Below are 24,670 nucleotides of genomic sequence, written 5' to 3'. Positions count from 1 at the left end.
AGTCAAGCTTTTCCAAAAGACAACTACCCTACACCCTTCATCGACAAGATAATTGATGAATGCGCCGGATGCGAAATCTTTTCATTTATGGATGGATTCTCCGGGTATAATCAAATAAATATCTGCCCACAGGACCAGTCAAAGACTGCATTCATTTGTCCGTGGGGCACATTCGCATATCGAAAATTACCCTTTGGCTTAAAGAACGCAGGGGCAATGTTTCAGAGGGCAATGAATTATGCCTTCCATGACATCAAAAACATCGTTCAACCATACCTCGACGACCTTCCGGCTCATTTGCGAAAGCGGACTGATCATCCGTAGCATTTAAGAGCGATATTTCTACGTTGCCGACACTACAAGATACGACTCAATCCGCACAAATGTGTATTTTGCGTCAGTTTTGGTCGTTTACTTGGCTTTGTAGTCTCCAAGGATGGGATTCGTCTCGACCCGTGTAAGGTCCAGGAAATCATAAATTTGCCTCCACCTTCAAATTTGCTTCAGATTCAGAAACTCCAAGGGAAAGTAAACTTTCTGAGGAGGTTCATTCCAAATTACGCCAAACTTGCTAAAGGTTATACTCGTCTCTTGAAAAAGGAAGTACCCTTTGTCTGGGATCAGGTCGTGCAAGCTTCCTTTGATGCTTTAAAAGATTCCCTAATGAAAGCATCATTAATGTACGCCCCTGATTATCAAAGAGATTTTAACCTACATCTGGCTGCAGCAGATACGACCATCGCAATGCTTTTATTTCAAGAAGTTGATGGAATTGAACATCCTATATATTATTTAAGTAAGAACTTAAATGATACAGAAAGTAAATATTCTTATGTTGAAAAACTAGCGCTTGCAGCCGTTCAAGCGATACAAAGATTTCGACACTATGTCCTCTTTCGGAAGACTACCATTCTGTCAGATTGCAACCCCATGACTTATATATTGTCACGACAGTTGCTGGGGGGAAAATATTCAAAATGGATAGCAATCCTTCAAGAGTTTGATCTGGAATTTGTGAAATCCAAGTCAAAGAAAGCTCTAATTTTCACAGAATTATTATGCGATCTCCCATCGTCGTCCAACGATGAAACATCTGAAGAATCAATCGTGGATGAAAGTTTGTTTCTGATATCTACAAGCAATGAGTGGTATGGGGATATAATCATTTATCTCCAAACCCAGAAATTCAGGCCAAACACCTCTCACTCTGAACAAAAACGTATTTGATACCAAGCAAAAGACTACATGATTGTCGGTGATACGCTTTACCGTCGCGGTGTTGATACAGTTCTGAGAAGGTGCCTCACCCATGAGGAAGCCGAAAAAGCCCTGAATGAGTGTCATTCAGGCGCATGTGGGGGGCATCAATCTAGATATGCTACAACACAAAAAATCTTACGAGCAGGATACTTCTGGCCAACAATGTTCAAAGATTGCATAACCGCAGTCAGAAGTTGCCATGCATGTCAAATTTTTGATAGCAAAACCAGAAGACCACCCGCCCCTCTACAGCCAATAGTTGCTGTTGGGCCATTCGCCAAATGGGGCATCGATTTCATGACATGTAACCCCACCTCGACTGGGGGGCATGGGTATATCATAGTCGCAGTTGACTATTTTACCAAATGGACCGAGGCGATGCCTACATTAGATAATACTGGTGAAACAGCTGCCCTTTTCTTTTTCAATCATGTAGTCGCCAGATTCGGCGTACCACAGGCTATAGTCACAGATCACGGATCGCATTTTCGCAATCACATGATGGTTGAATTAGCTGCCAAACTAGGGCTATCCCACGACAGCTCTACTCCATATTATCCGCAGGCCAACGGACAAGTTGAAGCGATCAACAAGGTCCTGAAGCGCATGCTGCAAAGGATGATCGGAGTTCACAAAAGAAGATGGCACCTAATCTTGTACTCAGCTTTGTGGGCTTACCGAACATCGGTAAGGAATGCAACCGGGTTCACACCCTTCCAACTGGTATATGGCCTGGAAGCAGTCTTACCAGTCCAGTGTGAAATCTCGTCTCTCAAACTCGCAATTGATCTCCTCCCCGGAACTTCAGAAGAAGAAGCTCGTTTCTTGGAATTAATCCAATTAGATGAAACCCGTCGTGACGCCGCTTTGGCTAACGAAGCCCATAAGAAACGAGTCAAGGCGCAGTTCGACAAAAATGTCAAACCCCGTGTCTTCTCGGAAGGTGACTTGGTCCTGCTTTACGACCAAGAATCCGATAAATTGGGAGCAGGTAAATTTAAGTCTTTATGGATGGGCCCCTATATTGTTAAATGAGTGTTAGCAAAAGGAGCCTATGAGTTGATGGATTATGACGGAATTCCACTGGCGCAACCTCGTAATGGGTTGTACCTCAAGCGTTACTATGCATAAATAGTAACCAATATGCTTTTGTTATGTTTTTGTTTTCGCTAAAGTGTTTGTTTTGGTCGAGTAATCCACCTTTTTACATTTATTGTAGATGTCAAACCCATTGGAGCCATGTGTTGGATATGCCGACGGAGCGAGTCGTAGTTCGCGGAACCTGTCCTCCGCAGCTTGGGCCATTTTTGATCCAAGCGGCGAGTTAGTAAGTTTCAGAGGTGTATGTATTGGTCAATCAACGAATAACATCGCTGAGTATAGCACGTTGATAGAACTTCTCTCTGATGCCATCACCCATGGTATACGCCGACTGATTGTCAGGCTAGACTCACAGCTCGTAATACTACAACTCAATGGTATATATTCCGTCCGAAACCCAGCTATTTATCGCATGTTCCTAAGGGTTAAGATTTTGGAAAGACAGTTTGATCTTATTAAATACCAAAATATTTCCAGAAACTTAAACACATTAATTGACTCATTAGAAAACTATGTGTTAGATAGACATTTGCAACATTTATAAAAAGAAACACGTCATCAATGTTTTACATGTGGATCACATAACTCAACCAGAATAAAACTCCGAAAATCAAAAATATATATAGCTGTTTATGGTTGACATATAATGTTCTGTAACCAAGACAAAATCTGTAACGCGACCCAAAAACTCAAAATGCTAGGGGGCACCCTAGTCTAATGATGCTCGTGATAGCAAGTCATACCCTTTGCGATCATGCGTAAGAGACGAGTCCATCGTCTGGGCACACCAGTAGTGTGCCGCTGTAACTGCAAAGGTAGCTCGTCGATCCTCACATCTGGAATACCGAGAGTAAGGCTCTCAACCTGCTCCTGCACAGCTGTGAGAGTCTCGGCCACATCGAGGTCGCGAAGAATAACCCTTCCGGTGGCCTCTCCTGTTGGGGCAACAGCTGGTACTCTCAGGCGAACTACTGGACGAACAGGACCAACATCTGCATGTACACATGAGTTTGATTAGAGTCTTGATAGAACAAAGCACAAGGACATTATAAACAAAAACAGTAAACAACAATATGGTCAGAGATTTTACCAATAGCACCCCACTGCTCGCCATCCGGCAGTACCAAATCTGGATCACCCCGGAAGTCCATGCCAGCATATGGATACTCGGAATAAACCATCTCCTGACGATCAAACCACCTGAAGAAGGTATCAGAAAATGAAATCTGAGACTGGCCAGCATGCCTAGACATATGGTCAACCCATCTTTGCATACGTGGTTCAGTAGGAGAAGGTAAATCGAGTGCAATGTACTGCGGCTGCATCAGTGGTATCTTCTCCAAGGCAAAGGCGGTCAAAATAGAACCGAACCCAAAGTTCTTCAACCTCCCGTTATTTATCTTCGTCAACTGTTCTTTCATCACAAGAAGTACTGCGTCGCACCAGCTGAACACCTTCGGTTGGAGGCATTCCAAGGCATGCTGCATATAGGATCTGTTGGCTACATGAAGAGACGCACTACCGGCCATCCTACCAAAAGTAAATAGGATAGTCCTAAGGGACCTGTCAGTGACATCACGGATGACGATCTTGCCATCTTTACTCGGCTGAGATCCTTCCCTGCAATACTGGCGGACATAATCTCTCACAGAATCGCCTCCTCGGGCCGAACCTGACAAAGAGATGGGGGCACCCCGCCTCGACAAGCTAGTCAAGAAATAGATGTCCACTGCAGTCAAGGGGATAGATTTGCCCCTAATCTGGAAAACCTGGTTGATAGGATCCCAACAGTCAAGCAAATACTTCAGTAAGTTAATCTGCTGTCTCATACTAGAGATGCGAAAAACTTCAGCAAGCCACAATTCCGCAGCGCGTTCACTGTAACAGGATCATGTAGGGCAATCATGTCCTCTTCTTCATGTTCTTGTTCTCGCCATGTAAGGGTCATCTTGCTCCAAGATCTCTGAAAAAACAAACAAGAGAGGAGTTAGATCCTGATTTTGATGAGAAACAGGCAAAAATTCCATCAAAAACTGTGCAACAAATTCCCTTTCTGCGCCCAACACACCTGCAGCAGTGTTCCAGGTGCGTTGAATGTCAAACTGCCTTCATACAGGCCAACATTCAACGCAGGTTTCGATGTACTGAGGGTGCGTTGATGGCAGAACGAATCCATCAAACCCCAGGGGCTCAGAAAAGCAAGGAATAAAGCACAGAATGCAAAAAGGAAACCATGAAATGAAAGAGCTCAGGTTTAGCTCCTACCTGGTCCAGACGGCGCCGAGAATCGTCCACAGAATCTCCCGAAATCAACTGATGAAAATCGAGGGGGAAAACACCTCCAAAGCTCCAACAAACCAAGTTCAAATGAAATGGTAAAATGAGAGGTAAAAAACACTTTTTAGTTACTTTTACGTAGTTCGAAGTAAAATATTAGCGTTTTAATCTCGTTTTCAAAGAAAATATTGTTCATTTCTAACTAGTTTGATGAAGCAGTTGAAAAATACAGTACTATCTTTGGAAGGACAAAGCTATTTATGATAAAAAAATCAAAGCAAGACCATCTAATTGAGCAGTTTTAGCACATAGTTCAAGCTCATTAAAAAATAAACATAAGTCCGAGCAAATGTTTCCACCCACGTTTAAGCTCGTTAAAAAATGAACTATCCCCCGGTAAATAACCACCGTGAATGAAGCATTTTCAGCCATTAAAACCTTGGTCGTGTTTGCACCGTCACCTCCACTTTTCCATTGGCCGATCATTCACCTCCATTTGATTGTTTACCCATTTTGAGGAACAACTGCGAAGAGTGATTTCACTAGCCATCCTTGTGACACTGCCGTGATTGGAAAATTCCAAACCTTACCTGGAATCAGCTGCTACCCATTTTATCACTCGTTCCTCAAAAGACGAGTCTTCTTTAAGCTCTTTTCATCTGACTCGTAAAATATGAAAAGATTTCCGAGTTTTGGCCTTCCAGCTCGTTAAAGCGACAGTAAGTGCTATCTATCCTCTAGATTTTAATCTTTTTGGACCTGAGGGATTATTGCACAAAAAGATCGAGCGCTTGTTTTGTTCGGCTCGTTAAAACTATCGAAAACTCATCCCTTCTGTATTGTTTTATACTTTTTCGGACTTAAGGGATTAGATGACGAAAAAGGAACTTCGGAGTTACCTTTACGTACCTTTTCAGACTCTCTAAAAATGAAAAGGACCGAGTTATCTTTGTCGTTAGACTCGTTAAAAAGATTAATAGCGACAAACTTGTCTTTAGGCGAGAACGAGTTTCACTATCGCTAGGCTCGTTAAAACATAGCGATGGGTTTTCCCGAAGGGAAAATTATAGAACAAGCATATGTTATCCTCCTCAAGCTTGACAAAAATAAAGAGGTACTGGTCAGCAATGACTGGGGAAAAATTGGGAAGAAAACTCAATGAAACTTTATTGGTAGCAAGTCGCTCTTGAACATGACACTTCCACTCCGTGCCTAAGTCGGGTTGGGTTGTTTCATTCACCGGTCACATCACCATGGTCACGCCATACCATCCACATTTGGGGTAAATGCTACCAATCCATCACATAAGTGTCGCCGACATGTTCAAGAGAAGTCATCCAGAGAAGTCACCCGTGTCCCATCCACTACCATACATTATACTTCATTCTTTCATGACCGCCACCCTGAACCATATATCATCAGATCGTTTTCACCTCCATCAAAATCATTTGCTCCGTTCCGTGTCATTGATGTGGGATTCATTAAGGCCCTCCTTTGACGGATCGCTTCTTGTCGACATCAGCTCATTATCCAAGAAGTTGATCTAGGAACACCCCATTCAGTACTTTGAAGCTTGCATGCCTCAATGGCAAGTTTCTCACTTCCGGCGACATGTATACATCAATGACCTTCGACCGAAAGATTTTGCGTGGTGTTCGACGCCAAGTCCTTTATTCACACCACGTGAATTGTACTGCAGTACCTTGAGGGTCATTATCATTATCGGTGATTCCTCTCGCGCTTGTTAATAGTTTACATCATTGACTGGTAATCAAGCGATGTCTTTCCATGTTCGACTTCAAAACATTTCTCACATGGATCGACTTGTACTTCGAGTGAAGATCGGACGAGATTGAAGACTCCAGATCTAGTTTCATCCATCCAGGCTGCGATATATATTCAGGAAAAATAAAGACATTGAAATGTACAGCATTGCAGCACAGATAATCATCCTACCAACAGGATGATGACTCCATCAGAATCATCAGTCTACCATCAGATGATTGTCTGTCCTATGTACATGAAAATGAATTTATAAATCTGAGCATGGGAATGCCCACCTCAGCTAGATCATGAAAACAGTATGAAGATAATGTATTGTATCTTATTACAGGTCTCCTCCCAGCATTGAAAGAACTTCGGATCCTCCTAATAAAGCATTTCACCCGATAAACGGCCTCATACTTTAGGGGGCAACTGTTATAGAAATTTTTGTGCCTTACAGCTCCAAGCATGAAATGTCCATAAACCAAGGGCTCCTAAGTCCTTAAAAGTGTTGTTATTACTCCTAAAGGAAAAAGGTCAACAAATTACAGCTTCCCCCAGAAGTTCTCCACCAGAAACTGCTCAGAACTAATCAAATCAGGATCATTTCAGCTGCTCCACTAGCTAGCTGCGTTGCAAAGCACCCAAATACACTGGCTAGGTGCGTTGCAACGCACCTAAATGCACTACCAGGGTGCGTTGAGCGGGAAATGACAAGTGGCAGAGTCATTCCACAAGGTGGAGAGACAATGAAAGCTTCCAGAATCTTCTCCAATGACACTTGCCTCACTGAATTTGACCAGTGATGAGTAAGAGGCTCTCAGTCTCCAAGTGGAAGCAAGAACTGACAGTGAGAAGCCGCTAATCAATTCATGAGCTGACTCATCCTCTTTGCATACATCTATATATGGATCCCTCACCAAGTGATCCAAGGGGAGCTGGAATTTTGTACATTGCAGAGAATTGCTGTTGGTTTTGAGATAGATATCAGAGTATTGGGTGATTTATGCTTTGTTGGAGGTGAAGAGGGGATTCTATGCTGGGAGGTTGATGCTGGATCAGGAATCATCGGTTGTAACTCCTCCTAGATCTTCTTGTTTTATCAATAAAACTATTTGAGTTTCTCCTACATGCTTGTATATCATTGATGTTTGTTACAGTTGTATGTTTAGCTTAAATCTGATCCTAAGCTATTTATGAATATAAATCCATGTCTTTGTGTAGTTTCCTTCTTCTGTGATCTTACAGGAACTTGGTGAAGCTGGGCAAGTAAGGGAGCAGGTAGCTGGAAGCTGTCAAAGAGGAGAGAGATTGGATCAAAGGACTAGCGCAAGACACAGGTTAGTTCATCCTATTCCTCTTCGTTTATAGTTCATAAAGGAGAATACGAAAGTAGTTTTCCCTGTTTGTTTCTGAGGTCACTGTCACACCTCAGTGGGATAGGGTCGTTCTGAATAGACACTTTTCCCGTTAACAACATGTCTGTCATGAGTTTTTACGATTTCCTCTGTTTCACCTGTTTCTGGCAGCATCTCTTGTATCTGTTTGAAGTTCCTTGTCATGGGTCTTCTTGGCTTAAAGACAAATTGAGCAAGCTAATCATCAAACTTGACATTTTTTGAGGCTTTGGTTCTTTTAGTCTTGTCTTTACTTCATTTTATCAAATCTTCTTGAACCAGGGGAGATTCTTCAATATCAAAGGCTTGCATTAAGTCATTCAAGTTTCCCTTTGAAACAGGGTTTTCCTCAGCAACCACCTTCTTGCCCTTTTCCTTAGCTAATTGACTCCTGATCATTCTTCTCTGGACTACTTCTCCTGTAGATGATTCACGTCTACCTTCTTTGATCTGAGTATTCTTTTTCAGGGATTGTTGGGGTGTGTCTTGGATAACCATTGATCTAGCGGGCTCCCTTACTTGTTTCCTATCTTTCAATTTTGTGAATATCTTGGATCTTGTTTCTGTATGATGACCAGTTGTTGGTGGAGAATTTTTTACAGCTTGGGGGCTAAGGCCAGTTTCATTTTTAAAGCCAGACATAAACATGAACGTGGGCCAGTCCCTACCTACTCTCTGGAGTTCATGCAAAACGATCAACTTAACTAATATGTGGTGAAACAATGAGATCTCACAGGCTTCTTTCCTTAGCTGCACCTTGTCACACATTTTGCTTAGGCTACGAAATAAGTAGAAAGGTAAATCAAGAGATATCTTTCCTTTGAAATGCAGCAAAAGCTTGAAATGATATGAATACACCTTATTATATCTCCCTTCACAGGTAAGGTACCTCTGTATGCAGGTAAGAAAATTGGCATATGCGTCCTTGACATAATTTCTAGGCACAGACTTGTTTAAATCTGAGTCAATGAACTCCGGCTTCAGAAATTCTTTGCAGTGGTCATGTCAAATTTGAAATTTTTAAACCAACTTTCTTGTCCCCTTGGAATCTCAGTAACTGTGGATATTACCTCTGGTGAGATTTGCAATTCAAGCATCCCAACCTTTGAATTCAATCCTATGAAATTCAAGGCAAATTCCTTGGTGATTTGTGCATGACCTCCCTGGAGTTTCTCACAAAAATTCCAACATCCAACTTGCTTGAATGCATGCTCAACTTCTCTGTTCTTCATGATAATGTCTAAACCTTCAGGTTCGTTCCTCAAACATCTACCTGACCTGTGCTCTTTTCTTTCTGTAGATCCTTCCATGAGACTTCAGCATAATGAAGGTTTGAAATACTGGCACTGTTCAATCTTCGATCCCTTCCTCGATTGATGTACAATGAATTCAAATTTAATGCTTGCAGATTGGTTCCTCATGCAATGAATACAATCATAATTATGACTATGAATGTCTGGCTCTTCTTGAAACTTGCAATCCGAGCATACCAAGGTACCTAACGACTCTAATGATGAAGATAAGCAGTTGGACATGATACTTGAAGTGTATAAGCTGACAGTGGATGATGCAACCATAAATGAACTTGACAGATATGAAAGCTAAGAAATATTTGCTACGGATTGCATGAATCTCCGATTTCGTAGCGCAGCCAGTGTAAAATCTGGGTTATGCGCTACGAAATCACCTAAACTGCACTGCGCTATGAAAACACCTAAAGCATTTCATAACACATAAGAACCTTTACAACAAGCTTGATACAGAGAATCTATGTAAGTTATGGGACCAATGGTGAATGAGAACGGACTATTGACCTTTATTTAACCATCCTACCAAGACTCTTAAGACACTAAGACTTTGATACTAAAGTAAACATGGAAAAACTGAACTTGGACTAACACCTAACCTTCACAAACAAACTGATGTGAACAATTTGGTAATCGCTTCTTAAGTGATAACAGGTTATTAGATGTATTGTTTCTTTTCTTGTGTGTGTGTGTGTGTTTCCTATGTTGTTAATTCTTAGAAATGCCCTGATGCATTTCTAATGGTTCTTATATGTCTTGTTTATTTTCTTTTCAGTCATGCATTTACTGAAGATTAATTTTAATGATATATTTACATATATAACTAGGATAGAAACCTAGTGGACCCCTATAATGGGGGACTGTTATGTAGGAAATCCTTTCTGTGGACATAAACGATCCCTCTAGTCCTATGGGAGGATCTAACAACAAACTAGACAAATATGTGCAAAATTTCCTCGTTTATATCAGAAAATACAAAGGAGGATAGATGAACTACCTCACTCTGATGCTAATACTTGTTGTTTTCGTCCTCGATATTCTCGCTTCCAAGTTCAATCCTCTCTACGTCGTTGTGGATGAATACCCACAAGGAAGATCAAACAGAGATGACAATGACATACATAACATAACTCACTCTAACACAAACTATGTGACAAATCAAGGAGTCTCACACTACATGAGTAATGATTTACACACTTATGGAAAGAAAACACATAAAATATTATTAATAGAAACTAAAGGAAGCATACAACCACTTAATCCTTGATGTTGGAAGCCTCCTTTGGATGAGTTTCCAAGTCCTAGCCAAGACCATAGAGAACTCCTTTCTCCTTGGCAAAATGGGCAACATTTAGGCATAGTTTCAGCATAGGAAGGCAACCAAGCAATAGCCAACCAGCAGCTAACCAAAAGTAGATGGTAGGAGTTTCATTTATAGGGAAGGAGAGGGAGTTGAGGATCCATAAAAGGAGGGATAGGTTACACATTTCAAGAGGAAGATCCATGAAAGTAGGATCAAGAACTAGGAATGGGAGGTCTCGTTCTAATCCTCATTCAATTGCAGCCAGCTCGTCATTCTCGATACTTCTAGTAGGAGAAGCTTCTCCTCCGTTTTAGGAAAAGGGCCTGAAGAGGGCAAGCATGAATTTTCCTATCAAAATATGTGCTTCTAGCGCTAGTCACTAGTTAAACAAAAGGTTAGGAGTGTAGGTTTGTTTGCTAAAAGTTGCGTTGGACTTGAAAAACAAGGTTTTGGACAAGTTCTTCATAATTTCTTTAAGGAAAGTCTTTTTCTTCCTTCAGGGATGCTTCTAAACATGTTTCATGGTGAATACATTGTTTTTTACAACGTTCATCACTTTGTGACACCTGTAACATTGACAACACAAAGTGAGACACTTAGGATATGAGACTGGGAGTGCAAAAAAATACGTTATAATAGATGTCCCCTAAAGCATGAAGTCAGAATGGGGTGTGATGGCTGAAATGATTTACAAATCAAGTCAAGGACTTTGGATAACCACCGTCAGGAGACCTACAAATCAAACATAACACAATATATCTAACATCTCTAATGTAAGTATGCTCAAAGTGTAAGCATCTAACAATACATAGATCCATGGCATGGTAGCAACCATATGACTAGAAAGGATCATGTGCATGGTGTTACAGGGAAAAGTGTCTATATAGAACTGCTCTATCCCACTAAGGTGTGACAGCTACCTTAGAAACAAACAGAGAAAAACTACTTTCGTTTTTCCTTTATGAATTATATATAGAGAGGAATAGAAAGACCAACCTCTGTCTTGCGCTAATCTCCTAATTTGATTCCTCTCTTCTTTGATAGTCTTTAGCTACCTGCTCCCTTGCACGCCCAGCTTCAAAAAGTACCTGTAAGATCATAGTAGCATAGCACTATACAAAGACATGGATCTATAAACATAAACAATCTAGGATCAGATGTAAATTGACCATACAAATGTAGCAAGCATCAATGACACAAGAGCATGGAGGAAAACTTGAATAGCTTTTATTGATAAACAAGAAAGAGCCAAGAGGAGTTATAACCAGTTTTTCTGACCCATCATCAACCTCCCAACTAAAAATCCCCTCTTCACCTCAAACAAAGCTTAGATCACCCAACAATCTGATGTTTGTCTTAAGAAACCAACATCAATTCCTTACAATATGCAAAATTCTAGCCTCTGGATCTCTGGGATGAGGGATCCATATATAGATATCTGTAATGGAGATGAGTCATCTCATGATTTGATTAGTGTCTTCCCTCTGATAGTTCTTGCTTCCACTTGGAGATTGATGCTCTCTTACTCATCCTTGGTCGAATTCAGTGAGGCAAGTGTCACAGGAGAAGATTCTGGAAGCTTCCATTGCCTCTCCACCTCGCGGAATGACACTGCCATTTGTCATTTCTCGCCCATCGCACCCCATATAAGGGATTTTTGAAATGCAACGCACCCACACAGTGTATTTAGGTGAGATGCAATGCACTTGGCCAGTGGAGCTGCTGAAATGATCTTGTTTTGACCAATTCTGAGCAGTTTTTCATGGAGAACTTCTGGGAGAAGCTGTAATCTATTGACCTTGTTCCTTTAGGGGTTAGAACAACACTTTTAGGGACTTAGGATCCCTTGATTTATGGAAATTTGGGGTTGCAGGGGCCAAAAATGTCTATAACAGTTGCCCCCTAAAGCATGAGGTCGTTAATCTTTAGATGTCGGGTGAAATGCTTTATTATGAGGATCCGAAGTTCTTTCAAGCTGGGAGGAGACATGTAATAAGATACAATACAATACATTATCTTCATAATATTTTCATGCTCTAGCTGAGGCGGGCATTCTCATGCTCAGCTTTATAAATTCATCTTCATGTACATAGGACAGACAATCGTCTGAGTGTAGACTGATGATTCTGATAGAGCCATCATCCTTTTGATTGGATGATTATCTGTGCGGCAATGATGTACATTTGATGTCTTTATTTCCCTGAATATATATCGCAGCCCGGATGGATGAAACTAGATCCAGGGTCTTCAATCTCGTTCGATCTTCACTCGAAGTACAAGTCGATCCATGTGAGAAATGTTCTGAAGTCGAACATGGAAAGACATCGCTTGATTACCAGCCAATGATGTAAACTGTTAACAAGCGCGAGAGGAATCACCGATAATGATAATGACCCTCAAGGTACTGCAGTACAATTCACGTGGTGTGAATAAAGGACTTGGCGTCGAACACCACGTAAAATATTTCGGTCGAAGGTCATTGATGTAAACCTGTCACCGGAAGTGAGAAACTTGCCATTGAGGCATGCAAGCTTCAAAGTACTGAATGGGGTGTTCCTAGATCAAATTCTTGGATAATGAGCTGATGTCGACAAGAAGCGATCCGTCACAGGAGGGCCTTAATGAATCCCACATCAATGACACGGAATGGAGCAAATGATTTTAATGGAGGTGAAAACGATCTGGTGATATAAGGTTCAGGGTGGCGGTCATGAAAGAATGGAGTATAAATGTATGGTAGTGGGTGAGACAAAGGTGAATTCTCTGAATGACTTCTCTTGAACATATCGGTGACACTGATGTGATGGATTGGTAGGATTAATCCTAAATGTGGATGGTATGATGGAACCATGGTGATGTGACCGGTGAATGAAACAACCCAACCCGACTCGGACACGGAGTGGAAGTGTCATGTTCAAGAGCGACTTGCTACCAACAAAGTTTCTTCAAGTTTTCTTCCCAATTTTCCCCAGTCATTGCTGACCAGTACCTCTTTATTTTTGTCAAGCTTGAGGAGGATAACATATGCTTGTTCTATAATTTTCCCTTCGGGAAAACCCATCGCTATGTTTTAACGAGCCTAGCAATAGTGAAACTCGTTCTCGTCTATAGACAAGTTTGTCGCTATTAAACTTTTAACGAGTTTAACGACAAAGATAACTCGGTCCTTTTCAATTTTAGAGAGTCTGAAAAGGAACGTAAAGGTAACTCCAAAATTCCTTTTTCGTCATCTAATCCCTTAAGTCCGAAAAGTATAAAACAATACAGAAGGAATGAATTTTCGATACTTTTAACGAGCCGAACAAAACAAGCGATCGATCTTTTTGTGTAATAATCCCTCACGTCCAAAAAGATTAAAATTTAGAGGAGGGATAGAACTTTTTGTCCCTTTAACGAGCTGGAGAGGCCAATAGCTCGGCAATATTTTCATATTTTACGAGTCAGTTGAAAAGAGCTTAAAGGAGACTCATCTTTTGAGGAACGAGTGATAAAATGGATAGCAACTGATTCCAGGTAAGGTTTGGAATTTTCCAATCACGGTAGTGTTACAAGGATGGCCAGTGAAATCACTCTTCACAGCTGTTCCTCAAAATGGGTAAACAATCAAATGGAGGTGAATGATCGGCCAATGCAAAAGTGGAGGTGATGGTGCAAACACGACCAAGGCTTTAATGGCTGAAGTACTACATTCACGATGGTTATTTACTGGGGAATAGTTCATTTTTTAACGAGCTTAAACGTGGGGGGAAACATTTGCTCATGGCTTATGTTTATTTTTTAACGAGCTTGAACTATGTGCTAAAACTGCTTGATTAATCCAGTCGTGTGATAAGAATGTCTCATATAAAAACGACAGCTTTTAGAGTTTTGCCCCACATCCTTTCTTTATGCAAGTTAGGAAATGACCAATCCAAAAAACAGATAAATGATCGCTCTTTGCTTGCACTCCAAAAGGTTTGCATGCCCCCAGGTATAAAACAGAGTTTCAAGGTTACCCCTTCTTTATTCCGTTAAAACACTTGTTTTACCGGGAGAGGCCTACCTCTTACAGGTCACCCAAAGATTGTTCTATTCACAGCGCAAACAAAACACTTCTTCGGCGATGTCTACTGAAATAGACAAAGGTGAGTGAAGGAGGCTACTCAACTCACGTAACTTTGACAAGAGAATCTTGTTCTAGAATAACCCCCTCTTCCAATCACGGACGGGAGTATAGACTAGTCATATTCTCTTGCGGAAACCTACCCTATACCTGAAGTTTTCCTGCCGAAGCAGACCAGGGTGCATGCCCCCTGGGTTTCAGTCATGTACCCCCGAATCACTCGCGCTCATCGGGTAGACGGACTGGGGATTGAGACATTTCTTGCGTGAAAAGACCATTTAGGGATGGTATATGACTATTTTCTATGCGTGATCCAGGAAATGAAAGCTGGTCTACGAGCTTGACCACTCTTCCTTCGTGCGGAAAACAAATTACTCTAAAGAGTGAGGAGACAATTGCTCCCATGCAATAAATATAGTCTCATCCAAGGAGTAGATTGTAATCCAGGGGTCCTTGAACTACCATTACGTTCATGTGAATGGTTTTCCCTCTCAATGTTATGGGCACATTGGGAAGGATCCCTAATGGTGGACTGGTTCCTTTATCAAAACCTGTTAGATTTCTCATCTCAGGAAAAAGCGATGGTGAACCAAGCGCTTTCCAAGCAGTTGAGGAAAGGATACTCACAGAAGCCCCTTCATCTATGATGGTACCGGCCATAACCATTCTGTATATTTGAACAATGATTCGAAATGGTATACTAGCTGGTAAACGGGGTCTGCCTAGTTGATTCCAGTCGAAGGAGACAACTAGGTTGCTCGGAGGTGGGACCGAATAGACGGCCGGGTACGACTCTGACGAACTTCCTTCCTGCGGTAAAGGAACGGGAAAATTGCCTCCATGTTCGTTGGAGTCTATGCTTATGAAAAGAATTTGGATGGTGTCATCCTTGTTCTCTTCAGTGATGGTATCATATGAAGATGGAACCTCTGAAGGCAAGACCGGGTCAACTGCCGCCTCGACCTTTTGACTTTCATCTGGTATGGGTTCAGATGGTTTGTCTTCAATGATAGATGCTTCAGCCGACCACCTGAGCGGGCTAGCCGGATTTTCAACTAATGAAGGACTCGGCAAGATTTTTTTATATCCAGGAGGAAGTCGTAACAGTGAAACCGGACGATCGTCCAAAACTCTTTTAGCCTTGTCTAAGAAGGGACAACTGTGGACGACATGATCTCCTTCGCACAGTTTACAAGGAAATCTATATTTTCCTTTTTGTCCTGGGGCTTCACTTTCACTAGTTGACGGTGCGTTTTCAACATGATCATCAGAGGTTGACGACACCGAGTTGTGCAAATGAGGAGACCAGTCCCTTAAGATCCGAGGGATGCAAGGACAATCTCTGTGATAGTGGTCTCCTTTGCAAATGACACATGGTGATTTAGGCATGGTCGGTGTAGTGTGTGGATTTTCACTAGACGACACTCATTTGCCCCCATTCGCTTTTGGCTCCTTCTTCTTCTTCTCTTTCTTCTTCTTTTCCTTCTTATTCTCAGGTACTTGTCTTTTGGCTTTACTAGCCCCATCAAGCGAAGAGGAGGGAGGAGAGGAAGAATTAGAGGAAGTAGAAGGTTGGTGGGTAACTCTGGACTCGTCTAGTTGTTGGTTCGATTGTTCAGGAATTGTGGTGTTCTGAACGACAGAGGTTGGGAAGAGCCATACAGGCAAGCCGATTGTTAGTCCTGGAAGCGACAATGTGGCCATATGGGGTGCACCAACATCTCCCCAAGAGGAGAAGGGACTAGGATTTCCTCCAAGGGGAATTCCTTGGTTGGTGGATTACATTTTCTCAACCCAAGATCAATGTAGGAAAGGGTAATGAATATTCCATTTAAAGTAAATTTTAGACGCTTTGACACAACTTGTTTTTTCAGTTTTTAAGAGTCGAGAAAAAACAAAAGATGTCTCTAGTCTCCTTCGATTTTTAATAAGCCTGAAGTGACAAGTGCTCAGATGGACCTTTTCTGTTAAGGAGTCTGAAAAGGAACGAAAGGGACTGCTCTGGAAATCTAGGTAGAGGGATTACCAAACCAATCGCAAAACTGCAGAATAATTTTTACGGTACGGCAGTCAATCTTCCCGAATGCTGTGTTCAGTGCATTGCAATCAATAGGGTGGCAGACACGGCTTCCTATGGATAAAGGATCAAGCCTATTGGGGTCTCCCAAAATATACTCGACGGTACGTGGGAGCACAAGTCTGTACTAGCACTTATCGTCTCAAAGTGGAGGAATCACCCAACCATCAGTGAGAACAACAGTTACCAAGTTTTACGACGTCGGAATACGTCTCTAGCCTAGACTTCTAAATGTTGTGTGTTAAGTTCCAAAGAGTTGTTAGATTCATTGAATTTATTTTAAGTTGATCTTGTTTATGAATTTTTCCTTTCAGGTTCACCATGAGATGTAGATGTAATTCCTAAAATGCAATCTAATATGATAAAAAAACTTTTTATCTTCTTTGTGCAATGAAAATCCTAGCTACTAAGGAAAGAAAGACAGAATCTTTTCACAAAGAGAAAAGAGCACACTCTAAATGCACTTTCCTAATTCAATCCAATCAGACTGTCTATATGCAAATGCACATGCATGTATTTGTTTTCGACTTTCTTAGTATATGAATGCTAAAAAGAAAGTTGATGCACAAATCTGAATTTCTTTTCAAGCGACAAATATCAACAAGTTTCCTTTCGAAATAAAAAATGGAGACGATCACAACACCTTACGATTTTGAATACTTGTTCTTGATACTAGAAAATTACAAATTCAGACCAAAAGAAATAGTAACAGGATAATCGACCATCAACAGCAATCAAACTCTTTCCTACGATTGAAATCGACACTTGCGACAGTTTCAAATCAAAGGACGACAATACGATTATGCTACTTTTGCAAAGGAGAACTGAAAATGACTCAACAAACACACAAAAAACATTTACAGTTCTTTTGTACAAAGGAGGCGGAATAACAACAAGGAAAAGGGGTTTCAAATAGACATATACTGATCACAGGTAGCAAAATTCAGGAATAGAACTGGAAAGAATGAATCACAGAAACCAAAACTGCATAGAGCCTAGTCTGATTAGCGCACCTGTAACACAGAGAATTTGAAATGCAGCGTAGCTTGTCCACTCAGGAAGTGCGCTGAAGTTCAGATTCTCTGAAAAATATCTGTGCTGGGCCAGAAACGAGATTCTGTTTGGGTTCCGGGTCACAGTTTGCAGTTCAGTTCTTGGGTTTTGGCCGAGCAAAAAGCAATCAGTAATGCAACAATCAGGGGTAGATCTAAGGAGGATCTAAGAGCTATCACAAGGGCAATCAGATAGTTTGTGAATCAGTTGTTTGAATCATAAACAGATCCAGTAGATGGATTGAAGTAGCATTTATCTACTTTGCATTTGTCGTGGCAAATGCAGTTCGAATGCTACCTGTAAGTTTATGAAACAGACAGCAAAGAATGATAAACAAACAAACTAATTCTTCCCCAGCGGAGTTTCCATTTTGTTACAGGGAAAAGTGTCTATATAGAACTACTCTATCCCACTAAGGTGTGACAGCTACCTTAGAAACAAATAGAGAAACACTACTTTCGTTTTTCCTTTATGAATTATAGATAGAGAGGAACAGAAAGACCAACCTCTGTCTTACGCTAATCTCCTGATTTGATTCCTCTCTTCTTTGATAGTCTTTAGCTACCTGCTCCCTTGCACGCCCAGCTTCACAAAGTACCTGTAAGATCACAGTAGCATAGCACTATACAAAGACATGTCTATAAACATAAACAATCTAGGATCATATGTAAATTGACCATACAAATGTAGCAAGCCTCAATGACACAAGAGCATGGAGGAAAACTTGAATAGCTTTTATTGATAAACAAGAAAGAGCCAAGAGGACTTACAACCAGTTGTTCTGACCCAACATCAACCTCCCAGCTAAAAAGACCCTCTTCACCTCAAACAAAGCTTAGATCACCCAACAATCTGATGTTTGTCTCAAGAAACCAACATCAATTCCTTACAATATGCAAAATTCCAGCCTCTGGATCTCTGGGATGAGGGATCCATATATAGATATCTGTAATGGAGATGAGTCAGCTCATGATTTGATTAGTGTCTTCCCTCTGATAGTTCTTGCTTCCACTTGGAGATTGATGCTCTCTTACTCATCCTTGGTCGAATTCAGTGAGGCAAGTGTCACAAGAGAAGATTCTAGAAGCTTCCATTGCCTCTCCACCTCGCGGAATGACACTTCCATTTGTCATTTCTCGCCCATCGCACCCCATAGAAGGGCTTTTTGAAATGAAACGCACCCACACAGTGTATTTAGGTGAGATGCAACGCACGTGGCCAGTGGAGCAGCTGAAATGATCCTGTTTTGACCAATTCTGAGCAGTTTTTCATGGAGAACTTCTGGGATAAGCTGTAATCTATTGACCTTGTTCCTTTAGGGGTTAGAACAACACTTTTAGGACTTAGGAGCCCTTGATTTATGGACATTTTGGGTTGTGGGGCCCAAAAATGTCTATAAAACATGGATCTATGACATGGACGCTGCCATCTAAATAGAAGGGGTCATGTTTATGAATCTGCGACATGGGCGTAACCATCAGAATAGAAGGGATCATGTGTACAATCATGAATACTTAATAACTCCACACAACATAGATTTATTAGATGAAACCCAGGGTCTTCATCTATATCTTGACCCAACCAAAGTACGAATCCCACCATGCGAATAGACATGTCAAAGTTGAACATGATAGAAAACCACCGGATTATTGGTCAATTATGCGAACTGTTAACATGCACGAGAGAAACCACCAATAATGAAAGTGGCTCTAAAGGTACAACAACATAATCCATGAGTGTGAACAATGAAACTGAAGTTGAACACTCATAGAATCATTCGATCGAAGGCCATTGATGTGAACCTATCATCGAATGCAAAGAACCTGCCATTGAGGCATGCAAGCTCCAAGGCACTGAAAGGAAGTTTCTAGATCATATTGCGAGATAATGAGTTGGAGTCGATAGAAAGTGATCGGTTGAAGGATGGTGATAATGTTTCCCACCTCATCGATGCGAGACACATGATTTAAGAGAGTTGGTAAGAGTGATACAATATTGTTGCATAAAATTCAAACAAGGTATAAGTGGTTTGAAGTGCAAATGGGACTTCTCTTGAACATATTGGCGACACGACTCCAGACTTTGGAAACATTTGACTCAAAATAGGATCAGAGGTCACGATAACAATAGGATATAATCATATGAGAAGAAAATGGATTCCCAAAAACCAGGAAGGCAAGTGATGAAGTGAGGATAACCCAAACCTGACACGAGTGACAGATAAGTGTCATGTTCAAGAGTGACATTCTGCCTTTATACAAAATACAGGACATGTTTTCTTCCATTTTTCACCACTATTTCTAGTGAGTACCTCATTATTTTTATCTCAATATTGAAGAGGATAGAATATGATTATCATATAAGTTCATCTTTCAGACAAATCCATCCTAGTATTTTTAATGAGCCCTAGGAAGGATTAGCTCAGTCTCGTCATGGTGACAAGTCCTTTGTCGTTTTAGTTTTATGAGCCCGACGGAGGGGTAACTTGACGCCTTTTTCATGTTTAGAGAGTTTTAAAAAGAGGAAAAATGGAAACTCAAGAGGTACCTTTTCGTAGATAGTCTCTTGAATCCGAAACATTAGAAAAAAGTATTCAAGGGAACCTCTTAGCCATGTGTGACTAAGGTATTCCTTTTTCGTACATTAGTCTATCTCAGTCTGAAAAAGGGTTAAACATATGCTGAGTAGAAATCTTTTCATTTAACTTTTTGAGTTCGAAAAGACAAGTGCTTGGAAATATTTTTATATTTTTGGGGTCTGAAAAGAGATAAAAGAGAAATCCACCTAGAGGAATGAGTGGTATAAAAGGATGGCGACTGGATCCATTGATGATGGAACCACTCAAAACATGTAAAGGTCAAGAGGTTGGCTAATAAGAACACTCATCGAGATGTTCCTGAGGAAAGGGTAAAACAACCAAGTGAAAACCTATGATTGGCCAAAGAGATGGTGACGATGGAATGAAAAAAAAACCAAAGCTCGTTTGGAAAAAACAGGTTGATAAAAATGGAAATCAAAAGAGGTAAAGTGGCAATGGTTTCATTTTTACACAAGCTTGAAACATGGGAAACTATGCTTGAGTATACTTGAAGATGGTTTCATTTTCTCACAAGATTGAAACATGAGAAAAAACTATGCTTGGATTTGGTTTCATTTTTACACAAGCTTGAAACGGAGATAAACTATGCTTGAGATCGGTTTCATTTTTACACAAGCTTGAAACATGAGAAACTATGCTTGAGAGAAGTTTGCATGCCCCCAACATAATGAATTAATTCGAGGTACATGCCCCTCAAGCTTCATTTCATTCACCTAAGTAGACTATAGGTTACTAACAGGTGGATGGAATGAAGGTTCACTTATGAGATCAAGTGAAAGACTCGACTTGGAATTTACGAGATCTAATCAAAGACTAAAACTGAGAGGGGATTTGTTTCATTTTTTAATGAGCTTGACATGGGAAAATAACCATTCTCATGAAACCTTGTTTCATTTTCTAACGAGCTTGACACAAGTAAGGAATTTTGCTCATGCCACCTTGTTTCATTTTTTTAATGATCTCGACACAAAAAAGAACCATGCTGTTGAAAATAGCAACAAAAAATGCTAAAAATAGACATGATAAAAATAGAAATGCTAAAAATATCATTGCTATAGATAGCATTTTAGGATATAGTCCAATTTTAATTAGTCCCTGAATTAAAATTGAGAATTAAAATTCGAATTTAGTCTCACCAGTTGTTTGAAAAATAATTAATTAATTCATCTTGAGTTAATTAGTTGGTGACAATCAAACATGAAGTCTTTGTGAAGACATGCAATAGTTATCCCTTTGATTGAGGAAGTTATCCCTTAATTAAGGAGATAAGGATGAGTTGTATTTGAGTTGTAATTAGTTAGCTAAGTTAACTGAGTTAAGTCCAGTTAGATTAGTTCCAAACAGTTTATGGAACTGATTGTGAGTTCAGTCAGTTAATGCATGCATGCATGCAACTAGTGTTCTCTAGATAACTGAATATTCTCTCATAAATAACTCATGCATGTCAGTTTAGACAAAGACCTAGTTGAGATTAAAGGCAGGGACAATGTACTATCAGTTTCTAGAATATTCCCATGTGAATAGCTCTTGCATGCAGAAGGAATTCATTCCTTGAGGATTGCGTAGTTACTACAGAGGTTAGAGTAGTGTGTGAGGTGAGAATCACATAGGTGGCAGCTAGAGGACCCAGGAGAAATGATTAAGGAAATAAGAGGCTTGGAGGACTAAAGGAAGGCATAGGTGTTGTCTAATCTATCTATGAGCAGCAATGAGGGATTGTACTGAGATTTGGATAGCTTGTGAGCTAAAGCTTTGTGTAATCCTGAGATATTTCCACTTGTATGATAATACAGATAGTAGGATTTTTAGCTGAGGCTTTCCCCAGAGTATTCTTCTGTGTTTCATGTGTGATTAAATTTTTTTCTCTATTATATGTGTTCTGGTTGATCTTGCTCAAAATCGATTAAGCTTTCGCAAGTTTGATTGTAGAAGTAGATTAAGTATTTTGCTTTAGTACATTGCATAATCAGTTTAATCTATAGTGATACTTTCTACATGGTATCAGAACAAAGGTGATCAAAGTAGAGAACAATATACAAAGAAGGGAGAAGTTCGAAGTTTTGAAGTTCTTAATTGTAGGTACATAATCGATTTCTTATCACATTTCAAAGTTCACTAATGATATTCAATGGCTTGAGACTCGAGTATGCCTTGGATGGAAGCTAAAATTCTATAGCCTGGAAGGATTTCATGGAAGTAGTATTAGAGGACAATGGTTTGAAGGACTTCATTGATCAAGAATTCCCCAAGCCAGCAGTAGCTAATGCCCAAGAATTGGCGGAATGGAAGAAATGTGTGGCGAGAGCGAGGAGGATTCTTCTGGAGGGAGTTCGAGACCATATTGTCTCGAGTCTCCATGGAAAGGAGACACCGTTTTCAATGTGGAAGACACCATTTTCAATATGGAAGACATTGAAGGATCTATATCAGAATAATAGTGACCAGAGGAAGCTGGTGCTAAAGGACAAGCTTTGGAAAATCAAGTGTGAAAAGGGCGACATGATCTCTACATATCTGAACAAGCTCACCACTTGCAGAGATGAACTTGGAAGTGTAGGAATCACGACATCCAATGATGACATGGTGAGTCTTGCTCTCCTCGGTCTTCCTAAGAGCTAGCATAGCTACCAGGACTTAGTGATGGAAGAGAGAAACTGCTAGATTGGGAATGACTGTGGTCGGATCTGATGCAGGGGGATATCACCAGAAGCACCATAGATGGTTCTTCATCAAAGCATGATGATGAAGAAAATCTAGCCTTACTAAGTAAGGCGCGGAAAGGGAAAGGGAAGGCTTCCCATTCCAGATCAAGTTCTTCCCATGGTGGGAAGAAGATTGACAAATCTAAAGTGTGATGCTTTAATTTTCATGAGGTGGGCCATTATGCAACAAATTGTCCATTGAAGAAATCCAAGAAGCGATCCTTGAAAGGATCAGATGGTGAGGCACTGGCCTCACAGTTCGAATTGGATTTCACCCTCATCGCATGCATGGTTTCATCGATGGTGGGTTGTGTTTGGTACCTAGATAGTGGAGCCTCATTCGACTTGACCTGCAATAAGAGTTTATTCAGTACCTTGGAGGAGAAGGAACTCCATATGCGCATAGAGATGGGTGATGATGTAAAGTACCGTGTTTCAGGTGAAGGTATGGTTGTGTTTTAGAGGGAGCATGGAGCTCCTCTCACTCTGATTGATGTAAAGTATGTGCCTAGACTAAAGAAAAACTTGGTATCGGTCATGATGTTGGAAGACAAAGGCTATGATGTAGTCTTTAGTAAAGGAAAGGTATTCCTGAGACACATAACCATGGGTCAGACCAAGAGGATTGGGATTCTAGTGAAGAATCTCTACAAGCTAGAGGTAGATGACTGTGATGCATTAAGTTCCAAAACAGAATTGGTGCAAAGCCAAGATATTGGCGAGTTATGGCATAAAAGGTTGGCCACTTGCATCACGGGGCCTTGAAGATAATGCAATATATTTCTACCAAACTCCCAAAGGTAAACTTGAGCAAGTGGACACATGCAAAGGTTGTACCTTGGGTAAGTATGAAAAATCTTCGTTTCAGGATCGAGACAGTCGAGCTGAAGCAATCTTGGAGCAAGTTCATACAGATGTGTGTGGACCATTCTCGACAGCCTCCACTGCTAAACAAAGGTACTATGTTATTTTCATTGATGATTTTTCTCATAGATGCTGGATCTATTTCATGCAGAAGAAGGATCAAACCTTCTCAAGGTTTTGTGAGTTCAAAGCCCTGGTTGAGAAAGAATCAGGAAAGAAGATCAGGGCTTTGTGAAGAAATAATGGTGGAGAGTATGTCTCTCAAGAGTTTAAGGACTTCTGTGCAGCAGAAGGAATTAAACAGGAGTTGACGACACCCCATAACCCAAAGCAAAATGGGGTGGTCGAAAGGAAGAACAGAACAATTTTGGGAGAAACTCATGCAATGCTGCATGACCAAGGCCTACCACTTCATTTGTGGGCTGAGGCATGCAACACAGTGGTTTACTTACAGAATAGAAGCCTGCATCGCATACTTGGGATAAAGACACCAGAGGAAGATTTCTCTAGGAAGAGACCATATGTGAGTCACTTTAGGATCTTTGGCTCATCGGTTTATTGCCATGTGACCAAGGATGCCCAGAAGAAGCTAGAGCTGACAGTAGATTTGGGGATACTTGTGGGGTACACTGATAATCCCCACAACTATCATGTGTATTTGCCTACCAGTCAAAGGACAGTGGTTAGCAGAGATCTTAAGTTTGATGAGCTGAAGGCCATGCGAGTTTCCCTTGAGAGGGTGCTCAAGATGCATGCAGAGGAGGAACTTTTGGTTCATAAGGAGGAAGAGCCTCAGACTGATGCGGAGCAGCTGCATGCAGAGGTTCCAAGAGTGGAGACATCCACTCATGTAGAGTCTTCTAG

Source organism: Pinus tabuliformis, chromosome 4_2 (genome assembly GCF_031772625.1).
Source record: "Pinus tabuliformis cultivar Carrire ecotype Pingquan chromosome 4_2, CPIR1, whole genome shotgun sequence".
Classification (NCBI taxonomy): domain Eukaryota; kingdom Viridiplantae; phylum Streptophyta; class Pinopsida; order Pinales; family Pinaceae; genus Pinus; species Pinus tabuliformis.
This window is presented reverse-complemented; position numbering follows the sequence as displayed.